General features: G+C 42.2%; 1 protein-coding gene across 1 annotated transcript in view; it reads left to right on the top strand.

Moving 5' to 3' along the window:
* xirp2b (xin actin binding repeat containing 2b) overlaps nucleotides 1–21,768 on the top strand; it is a 115,759-nt gene that overhangs the window by 8,563 nt on the left and 85,428 nt on the right. The window lies entirely within an intron of this gene.

Below are 21,768 nucleotides of genomic sequence, written 5' to 3' on the forward strand. Positions count from 1 at the left end.
GACTAATCCGAGCAAAACGACCAGACGTACCCTGTCCGCCATTGCTGAGGTGTGCCGCCCGCAGCACGCAGTCGACAGCAGTTAACATTACAGTTTACATTGACTAACACTGGGGTGCTATATTTTAGGTGTACAAACACCCCAGTAATGGCGGCCAATCACTAGAGGGCGACATACACAGATCGGCACAGGCCAGATTGCGATCTCTAGTAAATTATTATTTCTTTGCGGCCTGTTAGCAAATGCACCACGGACCGGTACCAGTCCCCGGCCTGGTGTTTGGGGATCCCTGTCATAAAGCAAGCCTGTCTTTAGATACCATTATTTTTTATTTATTTTTAATTCTATTAGAACAGTTCATTACATTTTCTTCATGATTCCCTTTCTTAGCTGATTGGCTAGGAGACATCACATGGAAAATTTAATTGTGAAAAGTTGGTCCAAGTTAACGATTGAGAGCAGTTTTCGTTATCTGGCAACCAAAAGCTCACAGGCTTGAATCCTGGTTTAACTTTCCATTTTTGAAGTGTCATTGGACAAGACACTCAAACGGAAGAGTATACTACGTAGTATAAGGGCCATTCTACCAATTCCGTGTAAATTGCTGTCCCACAATTACAAAAAAAACAACAACAACAACAATGAAGGATTCAGCCCTTCACTATATCCTAAGATTATGTTACGATATACGTAGTTAAACATAATACTGTAACTAGATAGTAATTAAGCTAACTATTTACAAAATCATCATTACAGCTACCTAAACTTTTGGAGGCGCAAAGCAAAATACGGTTATGCCTTGTTGTGTGTACAACTGTTCAAATATTTGTTACTAGCCATTTACTTGTTTGCGTGGTTGGCTTATGCTTGGAATTAGTTAAAAATTTGCCACAACCTAATATAATTAGTCTTGCATTTAACTAGATCATAACAGTCATGGTGATTATTGAAGGTCTCAATTCTTAATTGTTTTGTTAAACCTAAACCTTTTTTTCCTTTTCTTTTAATTACTATTGTGGGACAGCAATTTGCACAAATTTGGTAGAATGGGCAATAAATTATCTTCATATGAAAGACTGTTGCTCAAAGTATTTCAATACGCAAAGGAAAAAAAAGATACCATTTACGTGCGCAGCCATATTGTGATGTCAGTTCTAGGGCTGCAGCTATCGATTATTCTACTTGTCGATTAATCGATGAAGTAGATAGTAGGAATAATCGAGTAATCGGACAAGGAACATGATAAATTAAAATACCTGAGCTGAGCCACAAACAATAAAAATAAATAAGGATCTATGTCCAACAAAAGAAAAATTGGCTAACGTATATTGCAAAATTCCGCTAACTTAAATGCTATAAAATGCTAACATTTTTTTTTTTTTACAATGCTCTTAACAAATGGTTTAGACACATATTCCCACCAAAAAAGGGCAAAATATATCTATAAACTAATTTACGAATGCATCAAAAAACATTAGCTCAAACAAAAACTTAGCTTACGTTGGTCGTAACAGGGAGCAGTTGGATTCAGCCATGTAAAGTGAGGCAGACTAGAGGGCATTGTATCCACCCTAATCAATAAAACGAAATGCAAACACTTTCAAAATAAACCATTACAACGCCACTTTAATTAAACGAATACTCAAAGCAAAAAAAAATTAATTTGAATTTTTTTTTTTCAAATCGAATACTCGAGTGAATCGAGTAACCATTGCAGCATTAGTCAGTTCACATACACACTGATTGACAGGTGCATGTTACATCAGGTATTAATGTTTTCGAGGAGGACGGGCAGGAAATCGAGGATCCTAGCAATTAATCGGAATAAAATAGTACTGGTATTGATAAAATTTCTACACCAGACATGTCCAAAGACTGGCCCGGGGGCCAAATGCGGCCCGTGGTCAAATTTCATCTGGCCCCCAGCCTCTGTCATTAAATCAATAACGTCTGGCCCGCACACAGAACTAATACATTGGTCAGCAGTACTGCAACTAGCATATGAACTAGTTTACACACTAAATGCTGCTCCTCATTTACCCACTAAAAGGCAACAGCACTCTAAGCAACATTACCCCGTGTGACCCTTTACTTCCAATTTTCTAAAATGGCGACAATCAACAACAACAAAAAAGTTGACTGCGATGGCCGACGCCTAAAGCTTAGGTGGAAATTGGACTATTTCTTCACTAAAATACGCAATAACTGTGTCTGCCTCATTTGCAAAGAGACAGTCGCTGTTTTTAAAGAGTTCAATGTAAGGCGATATTACCAAAAAAGACACGCTGACATGTACGACAAGATTACAGCAAAGAAACGCAGCGAGAAATTGAAGCGACTTGAAACTAGTTTAATTTCACAGCAGCGGTATTTCGCAAGAGCCTGAGTCGAATGAGAACACCAGGCTAGTTGCGAGATTGTTGAAATTATCAATTTAAAAAAATAATAAAGCAAATGTGACACACAGAATGGCTTGCTAGAATGTGCTTAAATATATTGTTCTACGTGAAAGACGTCAGCCAAGGTCGGCCCCCCACATTTTTACCACTCCAAATCTGGCCCCCTTTGCAAAACGTTTGGACACCCCTGGTCTACACCCATGTACATTTACTAAATATTATAGATTTTTAAGTCAATGGCAATATTTTATGTGTTTCTAATAACATATTTTAGTAAAAGAGAACAATTGTGGCTTATTAGATCCTCCAAGTCGTTTAAGTCCGAGGTTCCCTTTCACACTTACACATCAGAAAAATAAAATTCTGTTTTTTCAATTATTAAACAAAATTATTTCCGCTGGGATGCACATGATAAAGTTGTTGTCCCTTTAACCCTACTTTGCTCTAAGTGGATCACAGCTGCCCATTGATATAGAAATTTGAGTGTAAATGAGTGAATCAGAGGCTTTGCACAGTGCTTTGGGCATCATATGGTGTCAATAAAGTACAACATTAGTGCAAGCCCTTTTACATTTACAAATATTTTTAGATTATTTAGAGTTCATGAGTAATTGGAAATCAGAAAAGGGGGAAACTATTGCTTACTGTTCTATTTCCGTCCTGTAGATGGCAGTTACAAGTCATGCTATAATGTGACTTAGTGGGTGCACATAAAACTGAGCCCCCACTCTATGCTCTCTTACACAAAATGTAATAACGTCCCTCCTTGACCCATGAAACCACCCTGCTACAAAGTTTTATGATAATTAGTTTAGTATTAAGTCAGTTATGGTGTAGTGGTACACTTGAGTGACCTCCATGCAGACAGCGTGGGTTCAGTTCCCTTTCAGTGATGAGTTTATGAATGTGAATGGTGTGTTTGGCTATATTTACATCAGATTTTGCCAATAAAAATGCCTTTTTTTGTTACGTTGTTGTTTTTTTATAATGAATACATAAAATTAAAAGGTTCAACACCAAACCTTCTTGTTGAGTTTGCATGTTCTACCTATGCCTGCGTGGGTTTTCTCTGGATACGCCGGTTTCCTCCCACATCCCCAAAACACGTATGGTAGATTTATTGAACACTCCGAATTGTCTGGAGGGGTTAATGTGAGCATTAATGTGTTTAAAAAAAATAATTAATAATAAATGGTCTCTGTTAGGGCTCCTGCTCCTCCCTCCTGAGCCCTGGCCCACCTCCTGCAGGTGTGCCTGTTTTTATTTTGATTACAGATTGCACGAGACGGGGTGAGCGGCCACAGGTGATGGTGATGATAATCAGCCCTCTTTAAAAGCAGTGGACGCCGCCACCTCGTCGCCCGATCAACGTGTCTGTTTGCTAAGTCAGTTGTATCTCGCATTCTTTACTTAATTCTCTGATCACCGGCTCACGACATTTTTTGCTCTTGTCCCAGGTCCTGTTTTTTGCGCGCCCCTTGTCGGATTTCACGCCTGCCTCCTTCCCGAGCTTCATCGCCTCACGCCCACTCGGCTACCCCGATCAGGAAGTTCCACTGCTTTTGTGTTGGACACAATAAAGCATTTTTATTCATTGCCACACCGTGCCTGTGTCTGCATAAAGATCCCCTCCATTCCGAGAATCCTAACAGTTTGATCGGGCCACGATGGATCTCGCAGACAATCCTTCCGGCTCTCCCAGGTCACTCCGGGACCAACACCAAGCCATTGACTTCCTCTTCCATAAGGTAACGGCCATTTCCCACTCACTCCGGGCCTTACAAGCACAACTAGCCCCGTCACCTCTTCGCCACGCCGCCGCCTCGCCAAACCGCGTTCCAGCAAGTAACCCGCCGTCATTTGCTACGGGCCGAGAGCCTCACGTCCCCGCTCCGGCGCCGTACAATGGCAACCTCGGCACTTGTCGCGCCTTTCTGTTGCAATGTAGCCTAGTTTTCGAGCTACAGCCACACACATACCACGAAGATAGAGTGAAAATTGCCTACCTTATTAGCTGCCTAAGCGGGGTTGCTCTCGATTGGGCGTCATCAGTCTGGGAGCAGGGATCCCCCGTGTGTCGCTCGTACGCGTCCTTCACCGAAGAAATGCGCAAAATATTTGACCACCCAGTCCGCGGCAAAGAGGCAGCCAAACGGCTCATGTCGGCTCGCCAAGGGTCTCTGAGCGTCGCCGAATTCTCAGTGGAGTTCCGGACGTTGGCCGCTGAGAGTCGTTTTAACGACGCGGCCCTACAAGAGGTATTCCTCCGCGCATTGAACGAGCCTCTCAAGGACGAATTGGCCACCCGGGACGAGCCAGATTCCCTGGACAATCTCATCAGCCTGTCTATCAAAATTGACAATCGCCTGCGTGAACGCCAGAGACAACGCAGGGTGCGGCCGGACGCCCCGCATTTGCCCCTCACAGTCTTCCCGCGACCATCCCCGCTTCCTGTCCTGGCCACTGACACGGCGCCAACGACATCACCCCCTGCTGAAAGGACCGCGCCAATGCAGTTTGGCCACACCAGGCTGTCGCAGGAGGAGCGTACACGCAGGTATCTTGCACAATTATGTATTTACTGTGGTCAAGGTGGGCACTTTATTTGCAGCTGCCCGCTGCGTCTGGGCTCACCCAGAAAAGGGGGACTACTCGTGAGCCACATGTCCAATCATTCCTCAAGCCGGCTCCAGCTCACAGCCACACTCACCTGGAAGGACCAGTCCCGCACAGTGACCGCCCTTGTGGATTGTGGTTCTGACGAGAACTTCATGGATCGTGGCCTCGTGGAGCAGTTGGGGCTGGTTACGCATCCGCTTCCTGCCCCGTTAAAAACCACAGCACTCAATGGGCGTCTCCTTTTTAGTGTGAGTCATAAAACAGAAGCCGTCGACGTCATCTTGTCCGGAAACCACAGAGAGGTGAGCTCCTTTCTAGTTTTCCATAGTCCCGGCACACCGTTGGTCCTCGGCCTGCCATGGCTAAAAACACACAACCCTGCCATAGACTGGACACACCCCAAGCTAACTGCGTGGAGTGACTTCTGCCATGCTAACTGTTTGAAATCCACTTTAGTGCCTGCTCGTCCTGTCCAGAGCATGGGACAACCTGACCTGTCCACGGTACCAAAATGCTACCACGACCTGGGGCAGGTGTTCGATGAAGACCGCGCAGCATCGCTCCCCCCACACCGTCCTTATGATTGTGCTATCGACCTCCTTCCTGGTGCGGCTCTTCCCAAAGGTCGCCTCTTTAACATCTCGCTACCAGAAAGGGAGGCGATGAAAAAATACATTACAGAGTCCTTAGCAACTGGTGCCATTCGCCCGTCGTCTTCCCCTGTAGGTGCGGGATTCTTTTTCATAGGCAAGAAAGACGGCGGCCTGAGACCCTGCATAGACTTCCGAGGCCTGAACGAGATAACAGTAAAAAACAAGTACCCTCTTCCCCTTCTTGATTCCACGTTCACCCCCCTCCAAGGTGCTGCTATTTTCACGAAACTCGACCTACGTAGCGCCTACCACCTTGTCCGTATTAGGCAGGGCGACGAGTGGAAGACCGCCTTTAATACACCCATGGGCCATTATGAGTACTTAGTAATGCCATTTGGACTCACAAACGCTCCAGCGGTTTTCCAGAACCTCATTAACGACGTCCTGGGAGACATGATTAACAAATTTGTGGTGGTCTACTTGGATGACATCCTCGTGTTCTCCCGCACACCTCAAGAGCACGAGAACCACGTCCGTCAAGTGCTCCAGCGGCTCCTTGAGAACCGACTGTACGTCAAGGCAGAAAAGTGCGAGTTTCATGTCCCGGAGACCACGTTTCTCGGCTACGTCGTAGGGCAGGGTGAGCTACGCATGGACCCGGCAAAAGTCACTGCAGTTCTGAACTGGCCTCGCCCCTCTGACCGAAAGCAGCTACAGCGGTTTCTCGGTTTTGCCAATTTTTACCGCCGCTTTATCCGTAATTACAGCCGGATCGCGGCTCCACTCACGGCCCTCACTTCCACTGCCAAGCCGTTTCTTTGGTCCAAGACTGCAGACTCCGCCTTCAGCGACCTCAAGAGCCGTTTCACCTCTGCCCCGGTGCTAGCTCATCCCAACCAGTCGCTGCAGTTCATGGTGGAGGTCGACGCCTCGGAGATAGGCGTGGGTGCTGTGCTATCCCAACGCCAGCCCGCCGACGGCAAGATACATCCATGTGCCTTTTTCTCCCGCAGGCTCTCTCCCGCTGAACGCAATTATAGCATCGGGGACAGGGAACTCTTGGCGGTAAAACTGGCCTTGGAAGAATGGCGCCACCTCCTGGAAGGGGCATCCCAGCCCTTTGTCGTGCTCACCGACCACAAAAACCTGGAGTACCTCAAGTCCGCCCGGAGGCTGAATCCACGACAAGCCAGGTGGGCCATGTTTTTCTGCCGCTTTGACTTCACCCTTTCATACATTCCAGGTTCCAAAAACGCCAAACCAGACGCCCTGTCACGCCAGTTCCAGACCACCGAACCCAAGGAGGAACCTGCCCCCATTCTTCCACCAACCTGCTTCCTCGCCTCAATGGAATGGGAGATTGAGCGGAAGGTGAAGGACTCCCATGGTGAGCACCCAGACCCCCGAACTGGCCCGCAACCTGACCTGTTTGTGCCCCAAGCTCTCCGTTCCCAGGTGCTGGAGTGGGCTCACTCCTCCCGGCTGTTCTGCCACCCCGGCATACGTAGAACGATGGCTGTGCTGCGCCAGCGGTTCTGGTGGCCGTCAATGTCGGAGGACACCAGATCCTTTGTTTTGGCATGTACAGTCTGCGCCCGCAGCAAAACTACCACCAAGCCCAGCTCTGGACTTCTCCGCCCGTTACCCATTCCGAGCCGCCCTTGGTCTCATATAGCGCTAGATTTCGTCACCGGTCTGCCTCCTTCCAAGGGTCACACAGTCATACTCACCATCGTGGACAGGTTCTCCAAAGCCGCCCATTTCATCCCCCTTCGCAAGCTCCCGTCAGCCACAGAAACCACAACCCTGCTCACTGACCATGTATTCCGTTTGCACGGCATTCCTGCAGATATAGTCTCTGACCGCGGACCACAATTCACCTCACAAGTTTGGAAGGCTTTCTGTGCGGCCCTGGGCGTGAGCGTGAGCCTCTCCTCGGGTTACCACCCACAGACCAATGGCCAGTGCGAACGGACTAACCAACAGCTCGAAGCGGCCCTCCGTTGCACTACTCAGGCTCACCCCAGCACCTGGAGCGATCAACTGCCCTGGGTCGAATACGCGCACAACTCCCTGCCAAATGCCTCCTCGGGTATGTCACCGTTCTTGTGTTCCTTGGGTTACCAACCCCCGTTGTTCCCCTCACAGGAACGGGACCTCGCCGTCCCATCGGTCCAAGGACACATAGATCGTTGTTCCAGGGTCTGGGAGCAAGCGCGCGCTGCACTCCTCCGCGCCTCTGAGAAATCCCGTGCCCAGGCTGACCGTCGCCGCACACCTGCACCCAGCTACGCCGTCGGCCAAAAAGTGTGGCTGTCTTCAAAGTCCCTGCCACTGAAAACTGAGTCTGTTAAGCTTTCCCCCCGGTTCGTTGGCCCTTTTGAGATCACAAAGTTAGTGAACCCTAGTGCTGTGCGCCTTAAGCTCCCTGCCCATTTCAGAGTCCACCCTACCTTCCACGTCTCCCAAGTCAAGCCGGTTTCCACGAGTCCCTTGGCCCCCCCTGTTCAGCCGCCTCCGCCACCTCTCTCGGTCGATGGGGGTCCTGCCTACCGTGTGGAGCGGCTTCTCGACGTCCGCCGTCGTGGCCGGGGGCTCCAGTATCTGGTGGACTGGGAGGGTTATGGCCCGGAAGAGCGGTCCTGGATTCCAGCCCGGTGGGTGTTGTCCCGCGAGCTGATCCGTGATTTCCACCGCACCCATCCTGGAAGTCTTCGTCGGGCGCCAGGTGGCGCCCGTAGGAGGGGGGGTCCTGTTAGGGCTCCTGCTCCTCCCTCCTGAGCCCTGGCCCACCTCCTGCAGGTGTGCCTGTTTTTATTTTGATTACAGATTGCACGAGACGGGGTGAGCGGCCACAGGTGATGGTGATGATAATCAGCCCTCTTTAAAAGCAGTGGACGCCGCCACCTCGTCGCCCGATCAACGTGTCTGTTTGCTAAGTCAGTTGTATCTCGCATTCTTTACTTAATTCTCTGATCACCGGCTCACGACATTTTTTGCTCTTGTCCCAGGTCCTGTTTTTTGCGCGCCCCTTGTCGGATTTCACGCCTGCCTCCTTCCCGAGCTTCATCGCCTCACGCCCACTCGGCTACCCCGATCAGGAAGTTCCACTGCTTTTGTGTTGGACACAATAAAGCATTTTTATTCATTGCCACACCGTGCCTGTGTCTGCATAAAGATCCCCTCCATTCCGAGAATCCTAACAGTCTCTTTGTTTCTTGCGATTGGTTTGGTAAACAGATCAGGTGTGCCTGGTGAGGATAGGCTGAAATTATGGATAGTGAATGAATGAGTCAGGTTAACCAATGTGAGTTTCTGGGCACAAGTTGTGGTCCATAGCAGTTTACTACAGATGTAGTCATTACTGTGTTTCACTTTACAGTTCAACGTTAAAGGTGAAATGGTGACTGTGCAGAGAAAGAGGGAACAGGCTTCACAATAAATAGCACAAAAAAACAAGAGTAAATATTTATAATTGCCTTTAGATGCCAAAAGACGGCGGATAAACACCACTTTTGTCTAAAAGATGCTTCTCACCAAGGGCGTAGGTTTGCATAGGGACGGTAGGGACATAACACTACTAACTTTTCAGGATGCTCAAATTGTCCCCACCAACTTTTAAGCAACCTTATTTGCATTATATAATGACTTTAGTTATATAGGTAATTTAGAATGTCTTCCCAAATGTTGTAAGGATAGAACTGACCCTACCATTATTAAGTGAATTATTTTTATTATGTTCAGACTTATATTTACCCCTTTTTCACTTGGTGAATGTGCTAGTCCATTTTTTCCCCCTCAAAATCACGTTTGATTGGCTGATGACTCCGCCCCCACACACACACATGCGCACTGACCCGACGAAAATACAACTTGCCGCCTCATCCGCCCCCTTCAAAGAGGAGGGATATTAGAATTAGAATTTTTTTTTCAGCCAGCAGCAACTACTGTAAATAATGTACAAATACGTCAATTTTATGGAGGTGGGGAACACACCGCTAATTTTGCTTCTGAAATTTTGCTACAACCTGCATCAGAGTTTGCATAACATTAAACTGTGTGAATTTGCTAACCTGCAAAAAAAGAGAAGTGCCCTCCGCTTTTGTATGTATTTTCTGCTGTGAACGTAAATTAAACTGTGAGAAATGTAGTGATCCGAGGTTTACCCCCTTCTACCCAATTTTCATTTTTGTTTTGTTTATGTGATCTTAAAGCAAACCTTGGTAACTTTTCAGTTTTGGTCGATTTTAGTGACGTTGGTGGACAAAAGCGGTAGTTTTTTGAAGACTAGGAGGACCAGCGTATGAGCGCATAGTGTCTTCCTATGAGGGGCGTAACAGAAAATAATTGAGAAGCACTGGTGTAACTCACTACAGATTTATTTTGCAATGATCAGTTAGCCTATCAATTAATTAGGTTCATATTTGTGAGAAATGTAGCCCTGACCCCCGTTTACCCAATCTGTTTGGTCTTATTAATGTCCCGTCTCCAGCAAAAAGGGTACATGCATGTTATGCTGTTATATCGTCCCTACCAGTGTGGCCAAACCTACACCCTTGCATCTCAACTTACATCAACATAATTTCTTTGCACCATATTGCCACAAAATGGTAGCAAACTATTTTCATCTGATGGACCTCCTCAACTGCAGTACATACACTGTATGTGGGGCAGTCATCCAAAGTGATAATGTATCAGAATTTGGAGGATGACAAAGAGAGCAACGATGTTAACGTGCTGGATTTAAAAGGATGCAAACACAATCTGATAGGGCACATTGTCTTAAACCAGCATGTCATATCCTTGCACAGGAAGAAACGATAGTGTATCCATGACAACGTTGACAAATGAGCTTGTGCACAGCAGTAAATCATCTCGCAGTATGTAGGCATCAGCGTAAATATCAAATTGGCCACGAGGTAGATTAACATCCTGGATTGACACATTTCACAGACCTGCCAATTGCAGACAGTGAGTCTTGTGTTAAATAAATAATGAAAGCAGTGCTATTAAAGCGTGTGGGGCCTCGTGGCAACGGTTGAGTTATTGTTTCATCAGGCTGGATTAGACTCGTTTATATTCTGTTTCTTTAGTGAGAGCAAAAAGGCATGAGGCGCACAAGCCTTCACAGGCTCTGTCCTGCACTGTGATTGTGATCCTTTTTTCCCCTAAGTGTGTGCTTAATTTGATGTTGAGTGATGTGACTAAATTAGTCTTTAAGAGGCATGACAGTCATTAAATTAGTGACACCTGAATGTCATTGAATGCTTTTTTTGCAAGTCATTGAAATACTGTGGTAAGTGGATTCAGCCACAAGATGGCACACATCATTCAAAAAGTTGCAGTGAAGCAGAACTGCTCAGGATATTTATGCTGAGTGTCGCCTCAAAAAAAAAAAAAAAAAAAAAAAAACTTGGCTCTTCAATGACTACCAATGAAATTATCCATAAATTGAACATTAAAATGATATTCATGATGAGAAAAAAATATCTCTTAGACAATTCAAAACAAACACTTCCAAAAGGTGAAATGCAAACGTATTGTACAACAAATAAATTAAATAATTTAAATACATAAATAAATTAAATACAACTGAACTGTATTTTATTGTCATGCTTTCACGTACAGTACAATGGAGAGACCATGCCTACCTACATCTAAATTAATACCCCTTTCGGAACAAGTATCCTAAACAGTGTTGGGGATAAGGGGGGTTATAAATAACGCCGTTACAGAACGGCATTATTTTTTCAGTAACGGGGTAATTTAACTAATTATTTTTTCCGCCGTTACAACACCGTTACCGTCACTGACGGTCAAAAGCGGTGCGTTACTTACTTTGAATAAATTGAAGAAACTACCAGCCGTAGCAAGTCTACTCTGCTCTGTTTATTTGTCATCCAGACTGGGGGTGCGTTCAGGTTCATGGCAATGAAAATAGTAAACACACATAGACAACCTTTGCAAGAACGATGGAATTGCCGTTTGATACGGTCATGATGTGCAGGTCCTGCACCCATCCGCAGCAAAACTGTTCATAGCTTTGTAGCGATTTGTAATTTCGGAATCACTGATGAGTTTAGTAACATACACCAAACAATAAATACAGCAGAATGTCCATATCGCGTAATTGTGGAAGCCCGTCAACATCTTTACTCCATTTGTCTTCGGCTTGCTCGTAAGGTCAACATTGTTCACATCCTTAAGTTTGATCACATATTCATCGCCTTAGTAATGAGTTTGTCTCTTTATCGAGCTGGCAAGTTAAAGTTTAATGTCCCGCGACCAGACCTGCTTCCAATATGGCTGCGTTGTTGTCAAATCTCACATGATCCCCCATTCTGCGACGTAACGCTCGAGCCTAATAGCGCACATACTTCAGAGCCGGTGTTTTCACACACAAACCGGAACAGCGCGTGCAGCAAACACACACACGCAAAGCAGATGCAGAGGGATATGATGGCAGAGCATTCAGAGGAAAATTTGTTCTTTATAAACACTATTTCAAGTTTGGCGAAATTAAAGGAAAGAACATGCATGTAAAGTGTAATTTATTTCCCGGGGCAAAGCTTTTGTCGACATCTGAGGTAAGCAATTCAAATCTGTTTTTTTGTGTTGCACTTCAAGTGTAGGATAAATCTGTTGCTGTTGAAGTGCAAAAAATATTACAAGGTTCTATAACACAACTACCTGTCTGTTCTTCTCTATTCAACTGACTCGAATACTGCTCAGAAAAGTTCAAATTCTTTGACATACAACAACTTCTTTTTAAAGTAACGGAAATAGTTACTTTCCCTGGTAACTAGTTACTTTTGCTATAGAGTAATTCAGTTACTAACTCAGTTATTTTTTGGAAGAAGTAGTGAGTATCTATAACTAATTACTTCTTTAAAGTAATGTGCCCAACACTGATCCTAAATCCTTTACAGCACGTGTGTCAATTCAAATGAAGATGGGACTTTGCGTTAAACAATTATAAACAGAATGTAATGATTTGCAAATCATGTCCAACCCAAGTTTAGTTGAATACAACACATAGAGATGATATTTAAAGGGATCCATTGATAGAAAGACGTTATTTTGAGTTAAAATAATTTGATATTGAAACCCCTCTTGATGTTTTCGTTTTTATACAGTTTTTTAAAATTAGTTCTACTAGTAGGTCGCCATTGTTGTTGACGTCGCAGGGCCGTTACGTCTCACGGTTACGCTGCCGGGTTTCCGCAGTATGACTCTAGCAACATAAACATGTCTGTTCAACCTTTTCAATTTGAACCCGAGAGGACCATTAATAAGCATGACAGCACTGTCGATATTTCACAAAACGAGCAGCAAAAGCAAAATGAACAGGAAAGACGGGATGAGACGAGACGGGAGTAAGAAAAAAAACGTGTTCTGCTAAAGTGTGCTACACCGGCAAAACGTCCTACAAGCGGCAAACTTGTCACCCAAAGTACCTCCGTGCGCTTTCAGCTTGCTTTGCTTTGCTCAGATGCATACAGACAGAACATACTAAGTCTTAAGAAAATACTTAAACGTAGTAGTATCCATTAAGGGTGGTTTAAATATGCTACGGGACTAATGCGGTCAACAGATCAACAAGCTGGTTTAAAGCTACCACAAAAAAAATAATGCTTAAATGTATGAGAGGGAAACACATGCAAAAATTATTTTGATGCAATGAAAAGGTCATTCAAGACTCAATAAAAGCACAAATAGTAAGTGAGACCAAATTAGAACTTTTTGGTGCAAACCTTACTCGTCGTGTGTTGAGGAAAACGAAGGACTAGTACAATCCCATTAACACCATCCCTACTGTGAAGTATGGGGGTAGAAACCTCATGCTTTGGGGCTGCTTTTCAGCAAAGGGGACAGGATGACTGTACTGTATAAAGCAGAAGATGAATGGTGAAATGTATTGTCAGATTTTGAGCCACAACCGCCTTCCCTCAGTCAGAGACTTGACGATGAGTTGTGGCTGGATCTTCCAACATGACAATGATCCGAAGCAAACAGCCAAGCTGAACAAGGAGTGGCTGTATCAAGGTTCTGCAGTGGCCGAGCCAGTCTCCAGACTTCAATCCAATTAAAAATCTTTGGATGGAGCTGAAACTTTGTGTTTCTCAATGACAGCCCCAAAACCTGACAGATCTAGAGAAGGTTTGTGTGAAGGAATGGGCCAAAATCCCTGTTTCCATATGTGAAAACCTGGCAAAGAACTAAAGTAAGTGTCAGAGAAATGTAATTGCAAACAAAGGCTTCTGCTCTAAATATTACCACTGATTTTCTCAGTGGTACAAATACTTATGAACCACAGTAATTTACAAATGAATAATTTAAAAAAAACATACAATATGAGTTCCGGATTTTTTTTTTTATAGATTATTTCTCTATCAGTGGAAATCCATCTATGATTTAAATTTCAGACCCCTGCCTATTTTCTAAGTGGGTGAACCTGCAAAATCACAAAGGGGGGGAAAATACTTCTGCATCTCACTTTATATAATTTAGGTTTTGGGATTTAAAAAAAAAAAAAAAGGTAGTGGAAGGGTTAAAGAAAAGTTAACCATGACCCTGCCCAAGCACTTTTGGGAAGCGTTAGCGCCGTAAAATTTGAAGTTTATGATTAATTTCCCCCCCAAAATTTAGCAGTTTAAATTTTAAATATCATGTCTTTGTCGTCTATTTATTTAAATATAGAATGGACATGATTTGCAAATCATTGTATTATTTTTATCTATGTTTATCACAATGTCCAAAATTTAACTGGGAATGGGATTGTATATAATGTGTGTTAACATACTCAGTGGCGGTCTTGGCAATTTTGGGGCCTAAGGCTAACATATCCAGGGGCCCTCTTCATGAGTCAGGGGTTAAAAAGGTGAGAAGGGTGTGGAGGAAATATGTTCCGGTACACTAGGGCTGTCCTAAACAACAATTTTCTCCTGATTAGTCAGCCGACTAGTTTTACGATTAGTCAACTAATCTAATAATTTTCTTTTTTTTTTTTTACTAATTTTGCAATGAAATTTTTGTTGATGCTTATTAATTCACAAAACCATTTTGGAACACTTAAATTCTTTGTTAAAGTACAAAAAATCATGTAAGTAACAATAATTAATCACAAATAAATAATGAGGTTAAATGGTGATAGCATTTACTAGTGCAAAAGAATGGAAAGTAAACAGATTCAGAACACTGACTTCACCTTTCCAACATTATTCAAAACAATTCTTTAAAAAATTCTAGCATTATAATTATAGTAGTTATATATAATAGTAGTATAATAATTATAATAATTATTCATTGCCAATCATATTTGACATAAAGAGTGTCATTTGAAAGCTATTCTTAGTGTAGAATCTGTGTTCTGTAGTATTTACTCTACATATTATAATATTAATTCTGAAGTGTGTTGGATTAACTCCAGAAACCGTTATTTATATGACGAACATGACTTGCTTTTATTTTAAAATGTTCACCGGAGGTACGTTTGCTAACCCGCTAACCGAAAGCTTTACGCTCCGTAAAAAAAAACATTCTTCGTCATTGCTTGCGGTGTCATTAATAGATTTAATTTTTTTTTCGTTGGTTAACAAATGCTGTTAACCAGCTATTGAGTGTTATTGTATGACTGATTGGAACTGTACTGCATTGTTTCGCCACAGGGTGTGCTGTCGTGTATTTTATGTTCGGTGTGAAGAAGAAGAAAGTTAAAAGAGGCATGAGCAGCCTGTTCTCAACTTCTCCCCCACTGCACTTTAGCTCTCATGGAGAGCACGTTTGCTCATGTGTTCGAAATAAACGATAGTCGACGTGCAAAGTAGCAAGTGAGTTGTAAAAGTAGCGAGCTTGGTGGCGTGAAAAACGTGGGAGAGCTAAGTGAAGCTAACGAACAGCTAAGCGATGCTAAACGGAGCTAAGCGAAGCTAAACGCCGCTAAATGAAGCTAAGAGACTGATAATCAGTCCGCTGTCGTGGAACAGTCCATTGCAGTGTGTGTGTGTGTGTGTGTGTGGGGGGGGGATAATGTAAATGCAGCATTTAAATGGTTTTCTTTTTTGTTTTGTTATGTGTTTGTTTGGTATGCTGACATAATTATACATGACGAATAGTTGGGGGTACTGCTGGCGCCGGTGGCCCAAGCCCTTGCTTGTTGGGGCAAGGGCAGCTGGTTGGGGGCCCCCTACTGGTTGAGGGCCTAAGGCGATCGCCTACTTCGTCTGAATAGTAGATCCTCCTATGAACATACTGCTCTGCCAGGTAGAATAAAGTGACGGGAAAAAAATCATATTTTACACAAGCAAAACTATTAATGACAGTGAAAATATATCAACACTTTTTTACCCAAACAAACACGATGCTAATCCAACATTAAAAAAACATTCATTAAGGCTAGACTCCCAGCCTCCCGACCCTGTTATTAATCTCCAAGTCACCACTGATTCTGCAGCCTGTGTGACCTATGATTTAATATGCTTACATTGCAAGGCCCCCTCACGGCAGTAGAGATTAATTAAGCATGATACATTTTGCATAATATCCGCTCCAGTCTAATAAAGAGTTTTGTTGAAAATAAATCAATACTAGCCCAGTGGTAGTTATGAAAAGGAGAAAAAATGGGAGAAAGGTTTTTTGAGTTCTCAGCAGCCAGAGTTGGAATATGTATCGTCATTGCATGTACAATAAAAATGTTGCCGTTCAGCAGAATCATTTCCATTAGCAGAACTAAGGTGAAATTAAAAAGCAAAAAAAAAATGATATAAGAATTAAAGATGTACGTATATAAGAGCAATGGGGGTGTCAAGTTTACGGTCTGTTGCCGTGTTTCCTAACATTTATTAAGCCAAGTCAGAAGCTTTTGTCTTTATGACAGGGAAGTAAAGTTGCTCATCTTTATGGAACACTTAAAAGTTACAATATACCAGAGATTTGCCATCTCATAGAAAGTGTTAGCTGCAGCTGATAGAGAACTGGCAAAAACGTGTTCTGCTTTCATATTTGACCCCAAACTGCATCAAGGAGTTGGCACTGGTATCATAACGAATAAGTGTGTGGAAGGATGAAAAATCTCCCTTTGAGGTTTGCGACTGTGTGCTCAGGGACACGAACTTTGATCTTTTATTCCTTGCTCTGTGGCCTTGTTTTGGCGATACACTGAAATTGCTATGTTTCTTTCTTTGAAAGAGAAGATAAGAAGATAAGATTTCAAAGTAAAAACAGAAACAACTTAAGTAGCTATGGCATATACCAACTTTTAACATCTATACTCCCGAACACAAGATGAATATTCTACAAGTCCTTTTGTTCTTTCTTATCCTTTTATGTATATTAGGGCTGCACGATTGGTGTAATTTTATTCATCATCATGATTCCGGCAGCCACAATTAAGTTAACCTGAACGTTGGCGATCATTACATTTAAAATGTAATTAGGCTCTTTTCTCAATGTCAGCCAACCACCTCGGGGGAAGAACATTTTTGAGGTCATGGTTATGTTAAGGTTGTTGGGTTTTTTTTCACTGCGCAGTGTTTTTGTACAAGTTGTGTTATGACACCTGTCCTAGTTCTTCCTGACCCAACTCATACTCCTTAAGCTATCCTTTTTTTGCTGCACAATAATGGCTTGTCTATGTCGGCCTCGCTTTCACTTATAAACTCCTCTGCTACTGTTGTCAAGGGAATATGCACAAAACTGCATGGAACACAAATGCCCAAAATTGATATGGATTGATATTGGAAAAACTGTACGAGTGGATAGTATGGATCGCTGGTATTTGCTTCTATTGAATTATGGACACAATAAGGAAATTCATTTGTATTCAAAAGGAATCCAAATTAGGGCAGAAAAAAATAGACTGCTGAAGCATATTGGATTTTGGCAAAACCCAAGTGTTTTAAAAGTAAAAAAGTTGAGTGTAATTATTTAATTTTTCTGAATTGAAGAATTGTTCATGGCCACTCAGTCCGTCAAATTGTTTGTATACTACAGTGGTATGAAAAAGTATCTGAACATTTTGGAATTTCTCACATTTCTGCATAAAATCACCATCAAATGTGATATGATCTTTGTCAAAATCACACAGATGAAAAAACAGTATCCTCTTTAACTAAAACCACCCAAACATTTATATTTTTTCATATTATAATGAGGATAGTATGCAAACAATGACAGAAGGGGGGGAAAATAAGTAAGTGAACCATTACATTTAATATTTGTGCCCCCACCCCCTCTTTGGCAGCAATAACTTCAAACAGACGCCTCCTCTAGCTGCAGATCAGTCTGGCACCTCGATCAGAACTAATCTTGGCCCATTTTTCTCTATAAAACTGCTGTAGTTTAGTCAGATTCATGGGATGTCTGGCATGAGTCGCTGTCTTTAGGTCATGCCACAACATCTCAATAGGGTTCAAGTCTGGACTTTGACTTGGCCACTTCAGTACATGTACATATTTTGTACTTCTGAAACTATGTTTTGGATCATTGTCTTGTTGCAGCATCCATTTTCTTTTTAGCTTCAACTGTCTGACAGGCGACCTCAGGTTTTCCTGAAAAACATCTTGATGAATCTTTGAATTTATACTTCCATTAATGATTCAAAGTTGTCCAGGCCCTGAGGTAGCAAAACAGCCCCAAATCATGATGCTCCCTCCACCTTGCTTCATGATGGATCAGAGGTGTTGATGTTGGTAAGCTGTTTCATTTTTTTCTCCACACATGATGTTGTGTGTTACTTTCAAACAGTTCAACTTTGGTTTCATCAGTCCTCAAAATATTTTGCTAAAACTTCTGTGGAGTGTCCAAGTGTCTTTATGCGACCATTAAACGAGCAACAACGTTTTTTAGGCAACAGTGGCTTCCTCAGCGGAGTCCTCCCATGGACACATAGTTTTACATTTAGTTGATGTGTTCGCAGAGATATTGGACTGTGGCAGTGATTTCTGTAAGTCTCTAGCAGACACTCTAGGGTTCTTTTTTTTACCTCTCTGAGTATTCTGCGCTGAACTCTTAGCGTCATCTTTGGTGGACGGCCACTCCTTGGGAAAGAAGCAACTGTGCCAAACTCTCTTTGTAGACAACTTCTCTGAATTTTTCTGTCAGAAGTTTCAGATACTTTTTCATACCACTGTATGTTTTTGTTTAGCCACAACTGGATTCACTACCTTATTACTATTCATCCTTCACACAGCCGCTGGAAACAGAAATGTCATTTAATCCATCTGCAGGCGACCGGGAGACTGATTTTTGATTGACTGATGATTTCACGACACAGTGCAGGTGTGCGCTGGTCCTCATTGGAAACGCAGTGTTCCTTAAGGCAAAAAAGTACCCCTTTTGTCCACCGGCGTCGCTACAATCGACTAAAACAGGAAAGTTAAATAGTGTTGCTTTAAGTAAAAAAGTTTTGTGTAATTATTTTATTTTTTTAAATTGAAGGATTTCTCATGGCCACTCAGTCTGTCGATTATACGACAGTAAGGTTTTAGTTTAGTTTTACACTTCTGACAACCATTATTTGTATACTACATAATGTCATAGCATCAGTTCAATTCTTTAGAATATTGTATGTAGGATTTCTGAATTGAGATCATTAGAAATAGTAGGACTAAAGAAGAAATGGGGAAATAGCCTTGGACCATTTGTTAACAACATTCAACTTATTTATAAAACTAATTTATATCATGCCACCCATTTGCAAGGGCTTCTATTGTTTTTTTCATTTCCATAGAAATTTTAAACGCTTTTTTGTTGTTGCACAAAGCAGCTTTGAAACGTTTAGATTTCACCTTTTTTTCAAAGACTGTTTCTATGATCCCAAGATTCTTTCTCTTCCATCTGGTCTGTCATAGATTGAAGGCCAAAATTAATAAATTATATAATTAATAAATTATAAATAATGATTTGCCCACAATAATATACTGAAGATCCTCCACTAAGGTTAATCCTATTTATGGTGTTTTTTTTATCCATGGTTGATTGAAATACACAAAGTGAATTCATAATTAATTATGACTGTGAGTGGCATTAAAAACTGCTGTTTGAACAGACCTTTTTGAACAACTGCACAATATTAACATCGGCTAAACTGCTGCATGTTGTGAAGTTAGTTGAGTCACTGTCACCATACAGTGCTCATTATTCCAGTCTACACTTGCAAGTCAAAGTTAAAAAAAAATATTTAAAAAACAGTTCCATGACTTCTTGTATCTCAAAAAGGCAGGGGTGAAAGTGACTTGAATTTCTTGCCGCAAATCCCTTACATAAAGGTCGGCATGGAGCCTTTTTTCCCTTTTTTGTTTTTGGTTTAGGGGTAGGGACGGTGTGTTAAACCTCATGAAACCACTGAAATGCAAAAACTGCTTTTGACACAGTTATAAAAATAACAAACAATAACACACAACAGGTTTCACACACATAGTGGTTAGCATGTCCGTCTCAAGGGTTCAATCCCGGGAGTTTGCATGTTGTCCCCCGTGCCTGCTTGGGTTTTGTCCGGGTACTCCGGTTTCACCCCACATCCCAAAAGAATGCGTGGCTGATCGAACACCTTCAATTTTCCCTAGGTGTGAGTGTGTGCGCGAATGGTTGTTAGTCTCCTTGTGCCCTGCGATATGCTGGCAACTGATTGAGGGTCTACCCTGCCTACTGCCCACAGTTACCTGGGATCAGCTCCAGCGCCCCGTGACCCTCGTGAGGGTAAGCGGCTCAGAAAATGAATTAACACATTTACTCCCAGCTATTTTCACCAGAGCAAGGCCCTTCGCTCCCGGCCGTTTTACTGGATTTTGACTGATTTAGCAAGGCCCACAGAAAATTCTGTTCTATTGCTATATAAACATGGAACCCATCAAAACAAAGATTAAAGTCTCTTCTTTCAGCAGAAAAAAAAGTTAGTTCATATCCTTTTCCATTCTTTAGAAATCAGCATTAGAAAATAGCTTAGTTTGAGCAATTTTCCAATTTCTGATGAAAAAACAGAGAAACTGAGCTTTTTGTGAAAGCATACATTTCAAACATAACTGTGACTTTAACACAGCTATTTTTCGCTTATGTGACATCCCAGACATCTGAATAAGGTTTTCGTTCTACAAAATAACAAACAACAAGACAAATAGAGCTTTTGATTGCAAAGTAACAATTTATTTACACTAGCGCTGTCAAACGATTAAAACATTTAATCTAGTTAATCATATGTCAACTGTGTGATTAATGATTATTAATTACATTTCCCTTGGGGTGAATAAAGTTGCTCTTCAGGAAAATAAAAATTGGAAAATACTATAATTGACTTAAAATTGGTTTTAAGATGAAATATATGATGTGTGAATGAATTAATACTTGACCAAATAGAGTTTTAGAATTTTATTTCACAACTCCGCTTGTATAAAATAAAAAATAAAATAAATTGTCTGCATTATACAGCAAAGAGCTTTAAGAGATTAAAGTGCCTCAGACTAACAATGTGGCTCAAGTACCGTTTGGCATATTACCCAAAATTAACTAACAATTTAAAGAGCAAACAAGCACAATACAGTAACAATAGCTAGTGTTTCAAAAAATGTGTAAACAACTTGTCTGTTAAATTGAACATTTCACACAAATAAATGCAGCATTTGCAGTTTTACACTAAATGGCCTGAAAGCTGTGTGATATAAAAAAATAAACTGTAAATTTTCGCACACTTAACTGAAAAACAATACACTAAACTGTGTGTCAAGGTGTTTAGAAACACTTCTTAAGTTAGCCAGTCATACTCTATATTTTTTTAACCAACTGCTCAGGCAAACTTGCTTGTTGACATTTTCAGATAACAGAGCAGACATTTTCTTTTGAACAATGTGCCCTGTCAAAGAAAACAGTCTCTCGCAAGGAACGGTTGTGGTAGGTGTGACCAGATACTTTTTTTGCAAGGTGGGCCAGCTTACTGTGGGCACCACTGTGCGCATATCACCACTGTATTGGACATAAGTTGATGCTGGCACCGCCTTGTATCTGTCTAGTAGTTTGTCATTGGTTGTTGTTGTTGTTTGTTGTCCTTTGATTTTCAAGGCCCTCGTCTTCGACTATGATAATGGGTCTACACTCTACAGTCTCTGGCTACCCAAGTAGCGATAGCAGTAATCAACCTTCTTGTTGTCTTTTTGTTGACAAGTCCG

Source organism: Corythoichthys intestinalis, chromosome 12, assembly GCF_030265065.1.
Source record: "Corythoichthys intestinalis isolate RoL2023-P3 chromosome 12, ASM3026506v1, whole genome shotgun sequence".
In the NCBI taxonomy this organism is placed as follows: Eukaryota; Metazoa; Chordata; class Actinopteri; order Syngnathiformes; family Syngnathidae; genus Corythoichthys; species Corythoichthys intestinalis.